The sequence below is a fragment of the Silene latifolia genome, chromosome 10 (assembly GCF_048544455.1).
Source record: "Silene latifolia isolate original U9 population chromosome 10, ASM4854445v1, whole genome shotgun sequence".
Classification (NCBI taxonomy): domain Eukaryota; kingdom Viridiplantae; phylum Streptophyta; class Magnoliopsida; order Caryophyllales; family Caryophyllaceae; genus Silene; species Silene latifolia.
This window is the reverse complement of record NC_133535.1, coordinates 38,676,368-38,682,869: the sequence shown is the minus strand read 5'-3', so window position 1 is coordinate 38,682,869 and position 6,502 is coordinate 38,676,368.

The window sequence follows — 6,502 nt, the reverse complement described above, 5'->3', positions numbered from 1 at the left end:
AATACCCTCCCCAAACCAAAACGGACAACGCCCTCGTTGTCCTCCAGCATACACCAGCAGAAATATGGGGGATGGGGGTATACAACCAACAAAAGAAAAATAAATAAAGGAGACAAAAATGAAAAGAGTAATGTACATACAAAAGCGAACTTCCCCAAACCGGATGGCGGGAAGTGAGTAGACCGATAGCTACTCGTCGTCGGCACCGCCGTCTCCCTGTGTACTCGACTCAACAAAACGGTCTCCCCAAACCAGCAACAAACAAGGGGGAGACTCGGTCGTCATCTCGGTGATCCTCCGGACCGGGTACGAACGGAGGGTCACTCTCCTCCTCTCTCGGCGGCTCCGTGCCGCTGCTCTCGCCAGTAACCGCACCTCTCGTGCTACCGCTGTCTCCTCCGGCTCCTCCTCTGAGTCAGAAGGTAGTGGAGGGTACCCGTCCGCTGGGTATCGGTAGAAGGAGGGATGCGGCCACCCCTCTGGAATCGGTCGCCGGGCTCGGATATGGAACTCGTAGAGCGGGAATATAGCCAAAGCCATATCCCGTCTCATCTCAGTAATGTACCTGCACATATCCGAAAGCACGGCATCACGACGCCCTTGGTCCATGACCTCGGGCGCCTCTAAGACAGGAGGGCAGACAAAATTGGTAGGAAAGGCCGGATCGAAGGAGGTGGAGTGAGTGAAGGTGGAGGTGTGGGAGTTCGTGTGGGTCGATCGAGTCCGAGTCCGAGACCGGGTCGGGTGCGAGTCCGAGCCGAGTCTGAGAGCTAGAAGATGCTCCGGCCTCGCGCTTCCTCTTCCTAGAAGAAGAAGGAGGGGTAAGTGTAAGGTGGTAGGTAGGTGGAGGTGGCCTCGCTCCCTCAGCAGCAGTAGGGAGCGGTAAAAGTGGCGGAAGGGTAGAGCACGGCAAGGTAACAGACGTGGAACCACAAATCTTCCACGTCCTCGCGCTCCCCTTCGCCTTTGGGAACCAGGCGAAGTCGGTCATGGCTCCCAGGTCAAGGTAAGCCTCCCTATCGGGTGCAATAAGTGAAGGGTCAGTGGGGTAAAGGTGGCGGGCAATCCTAGTCACTAGCCCGCCACAGACAACAGCGGTCTTGACCCGAGTCCCAATTCCGTTCCAATGCTGAGCTACCAGATAGGCAATGTTTAGAACAAACGGGGTACCGGAGTCAATGTTGAGGTACCCCGCGATAATCGCTAGCTCAGTGTTGGTCACGTTATTGGGCTCAGGTCGCCCAAAGATGGTCTCTCCTATCAGACGCAAGTAGTAACGGGGGGCGGGTAAGTGAACGTGAGCTCCCTTCCGTGAAGGGAAGGGGGTGTGAGAAAGTGCAGCCCAAAGCGGTTGAAGGAGGTCTCGAGGTGGGTCGGTGGGACCGTCACTAACTAGGCCTAAAACCTGCCCAAACTTGGCCAAAGTCCAGTGGTGTGACTCGTTGCGGAGTCGAAAGTGAATGCAAGAGCTGGAGTGGTCAGCATCATAAGAGTCGGTGTCAAAGGAGTAGGAGCTAAAGAACTCGTACGTAGGGGTACGAATAGTAGCTTCCTGCATGGTGATCAGACCCGACATACCCGTCCTGTTCAACAAACTACAGACCTCCTCATAAATTCCTAAGGTCTCTAGGTCGGTCCGTGCAAGGAAACGGGTGGAGGAGAGGGGGCAACGAAGTAAAGCGGCTAACCGAGTCCGGTGAGCCGCGGAAGTAAAACGTACCGTGGGCATCCGCTGTAAAGGTGTGACGTCGCCCTCTCCTGTAGCTGTAGCTGTAGCTGTAGCCGTAGCCCCTGATGGGCTGGAGGTGATGGCTAACTGGCTAGCCTGCTGATGTGGCCTCGGTGGTGCCATGCCAGGAGACGGAAAACGAGGGATGAATCCTCGTTCCAGCATGGACAAAGGTCTGGTAGAGGCGGAGACAGCAGCTGGAACTACGGTGGTAACCAGGGCAGAAGTAGTGGTGACAGCAGGGACCACTGACTCGCTCGCGGACGGGCTGGAGGACGTACTAGTAGAAGGCAAAGAACTAGCATCCATCCTGCAAATGTAAAAGGGCATGATAAGGGAAGATGCTGCTAACCGTGGTTAAAACAAAGCGTTAACCAGCATGTGACAGCGAATAATGGCCCTATTAGTCGAAAAATATTCGACTACCAGCAAGCAAAACCCAATAATTCCTCAGAAAAAATCGAAAAGTTGCATGTGAGTGGTGGTGATATGATAATACAATGACTGATAGAGGGGCTAACACAGCATGAAAACCACATATGGGAGCATGTAAGACTCCTAGCAGTCGAAGATTTCTACTCACAGTACGAGATTTCCCAGTAATTCACATCGAGTAATGGCGATAGGGGACGGTAACAGCAGTTAACAACAATGATAAGTGAGAAAGAACTGAAGTTAAGCAAGCAAAGCAACAGAAAAACCGTCTGACAGTCGACATATTTCGACTTACAGGGACCCTAATCGCGGAATCTCGTGCAAAATTCGAATTAACAAGCAGAAACAGCGAGGGATTGGGATAAGATCATCAACAAGTTAATTAAGGGCATATAAACACAATTAAATCGAAACAAAATCGACTAGACATGGATTTTCGAACCCTAATTCAAATTCACCTCATGAAGTTCGAAATAAATGAAGAGAAATTGCAAAGAGTGTGAAAGAAACACTTACTTGATGACGATTATCCTACAATAAGCAATTAAACTTCAAATAACAAGCAACAAAGGCGGATTTTCGATTGAAAAACCCGCGAACCCTAATTCCCTTTAAAAACCGCGAAAACAAGCACAAAAGAGGGGGAAAATAAGGGGCTATTGAAGATTAACGTGCTAGCAATAGAATGTAGGTGACGGATTTGATAATTTTGGGCAAGAAATGGGGATTTGGGGGAGATGGAAATCGCAATTAGGAAGGGGTTAGAAGAAATTAGGGATAAAAATAGAAATGGCGAAATAAGGAGTTAAGTATAGAAAACTCCCGTGTCCTATTCATACCACTCGATCGAGTGGTTTTTAAATCACTCGATCGAGGACTGTTGATATCCCTTCTGCTCGATCGAGTAAGAAACCTCTCGATCAACCTGTTCCTCTTGGCCTTTCTCGATCGAGTAACCAGAAAGCTCGATCGAACCAACTTCCACTCGATCGAGTACAAAAAGTACTCGATCGAGGGCTTCCTCTTGTAGGCTCTTTGAATTTCGTCCCTTCTTTCTCGAATTGCGTGAATCTTCCCCAAACCTGCGTAAAAATATCCAAACACATCCCAAAATACCAAATACGCAGAAAACACAGTCTATAGTCTTAGTCGAAGCTAAAGGATTGTCTAAACTAATTGTCCTAATTAAAACGTAATAAAGCAAAGTTTAAAAGAAATTCAAACGAATTGTCTATTACAATTTGTTACACGGGGCATTTCCCCGTTTAATTCCCATCAGCTTTCAGTAGCCCCTTGGTGGGCTTCTGACTGGAGGACGTCACTTCAGCGATACTGACCGTCCTCTTTGATTTCCATGAGCTTGAATTACTGTTTGCAAGAGGAGGGGGAACATAGTTCCAATCTATGTAGGTTCGAACTGTCTTCGTTCTCGCCCCTCTGTCATCTTCTTTGGCATCCTTGGCTTCAGTTTGATTGATAATGGTTGCACCCTGTCCCTTGACAACTCCTTTCTTGCCTTCATCTGTACCTGCAGTAAGGAAAACAGACGAATTTTCCTCCTTTTTGCTCTCAGTATGAGGCGGGGGGTTAGCAATAACAGCAATATTCTCCAAATTTTCATCTGGAGTGTCAATAATAGGGTCAACAGAAGAGAGGGAATTGCAAGGCTGAGCTTGCATGGGAGCCCTCCGGAACTTGGGACCGATGGAAAGTCGGCTCCTCGTCCCTACCCGAAAGGTCAAAGTCTTCCCCGACGTCTATCACCGCACGGGCGGTGGACAAAAATGGTCTCCCTAAAATGATAGGGGTGTGCACATCTTCGGGGATATCTAAGACGACAAAATCAACGGGAATAAAGAACTTCCGATCCGAACAGTACGTCTTCTGCTACACCTAGTGGCCGTGATAAACTACGGTCGGCCATCCGGACGATCATGTTGGTGCAACTCGGCTTTGTCACACCAAGTCTCTTAGCTAGAGACAAGGGTAAAACACTTACGCTAGCGCCTAAATCGCATAGCGCATTATCAATCAATTGCATACCGATGTGACAAGGGATCGAAAAACTACCCGGTCCGATTGCTTAGGAGGTAGCTTATTTTGATATAGGGTGACCCCACCTCCGTCAAAGCTACGGTCTCATTATCATTAATAGTCCTCTTACGTGCTAAAATTTCTTTCATAAATTTTAAATAAGAGGGTACCTTGTCACAATTCGAGTGAACGGCACGGAAACTTCCAAACTCTTCAAAAGTTCAACAAATTTGCCAAACTGTTGATTAACTTTGGTATTTTGCAGCCGCCTCGGGAAGGGAACCGTAATTGGTATTTCGAGCCCCTTGTTTCTCGCTTCCAAAGTGTCTTCCGGAGCAAGTTCGGTATCCTTTGGACGCTTCTTACCTCTCGAACGAGGCCTTTCTGGTAATTCCTCGCTTAAACGAGCACTAGCAGGCTCTCGAATAAGCTTCCCGTCAGCAATATCACTCGATCGAGCAATGTGCTCGCTCGATCAGCGATTTCTTCACCAGCGTCGATCGATCGAGCAAACTTACCACTCGATCGACCAACCTCATCTTCTACTTCACTCGATCGAGCAGGAACTCTACTCGATCGACCAGATTCTTCACCATTTCCACTCGATCGAGCATCAGACTTCAGTCGATCGAGTAACTCATTTGTCGTGAGTCCTTTTCTCTTAACAGAACACTGTTCATCATCGCCGCTTGACTTCCTCGGGTCCGATTTCTGTACTTCCGGTCCCTCATAAGAAAGACCGCTTCTCAACTCTATCAGATGTACCGTCTCATTTGGGTTCTTGTCATTTTGAGTCGGTAAATGACCGGGCTTCCTTGAAGATTGATTTTCAGCCAGTTGGGCAACTTGAGTCTCAAGTGCCTTGAATGCCGTGTCCTTCTGTTGTAATTGCTTTGCAATGGACTGCATCATGGACTTTAACTCACCTATCTCACTCACCCCACTAGATGACGAAGCACCTTGGTTAGGAGGGTTGAAAGACGGAGGCTTCGATAGCCTTGTTTTTCGGTGTGGAGGAATATAGGTCATTGCGGCTGATTTGGAGGGGCGGTGGGGTTGAGTACGTTCTGGTTACTCCACCTCAAATTGGGGTGGATATTCGGCTTGTAATGAGTGTTGTTTTGCCTGTAATGTTGGAAGGCAGCACATTGCTCATAAGGACTAGGACAATAATCAGAGACATGTCCATTTACCCCACACCTTGTACAGACGAAAGGACCGTCTGTCATAGCATTAACCTGGTACATCCCTCCCTTGAGAGCTCCCCCTAATTCATACTTGTCAAACCTCGCGGTAAGGGCTTCTAATGCGGCTACTGAAGAGGATTCAGCGGCTCTCCTTTGGTTTCCCCTTGAATTCCCATATTCAGCCCTATGAGTGGCTAAATCATCTATGATTTTCCATCCCTTGGTCGCCCCAAGTTGTCGACAAATCGACCATTGGCTCTGCATCTAAGATAGCCCTCGATCATCATATAAACCATTGTAAAAATGGTTGCACAAACTCCATTTTTCGAAACCATGATGTGGTATGGTCCGCACTAGTTTCTTAAAACGAAGCCATGCCTCGTGGAAGTTCTCGTCAGGCCCTTGTTTGAAACTTGTTATCTGAGCTCTAATGGCGATGGTTCTCGAAGCAGAGAAGTACTTCTTATAAAACGCCAATGCTAGCGAATTCCAATCTGTTATGCCGTGAGCGGCTCGGTCTAAATCCTGTACCACTCCCTTGCAAAGCATCGCGGAGTGAGAAGATGAACATGGTTTCTTTTATCGATCACTGTCACGCCCCGGAGGAGGTATGGAGCAGCGATAATCAATGAAGGTCTCCATATCTTTGAGCTGCATCTTGATTGCGGCTCCCGAACCGATTTTTCTCGACCATATTGATGTATGCGAGGCTTTGGCTCGAACTTCCTAGCATCTCCGTAATTCGAACCCTTTATAGAGATTGTCGGCCGTGGGCTCGGAGTGACTAGCAATGGTTGCTTCCTCAACCATTTCGGGAAAATGCGGGAAAGTGATAGATTCAAGCGATGAATTGGAAGCGGAGAAGACGGTGGATGAAAAGCTCGTTCTCGTAAAAGCTACCACGAGAACTAGGCTCTTCCTCTGCTTGTTCTTGAAATAGTCTTCTTTTTACGTGCGAGAGATCTCTCAATCTCGGGATCAAAAGGTAGTAGTGGACCACCTTGCGACTGCGCGCATAAGAAGAAACTACGAGACAAGATATAAGAATAGTCTAAGGAACGATGTTCCTTAAACTAAAAGAAGAATTAAAAATAAAACAGCTAGTAAATTGAACAAT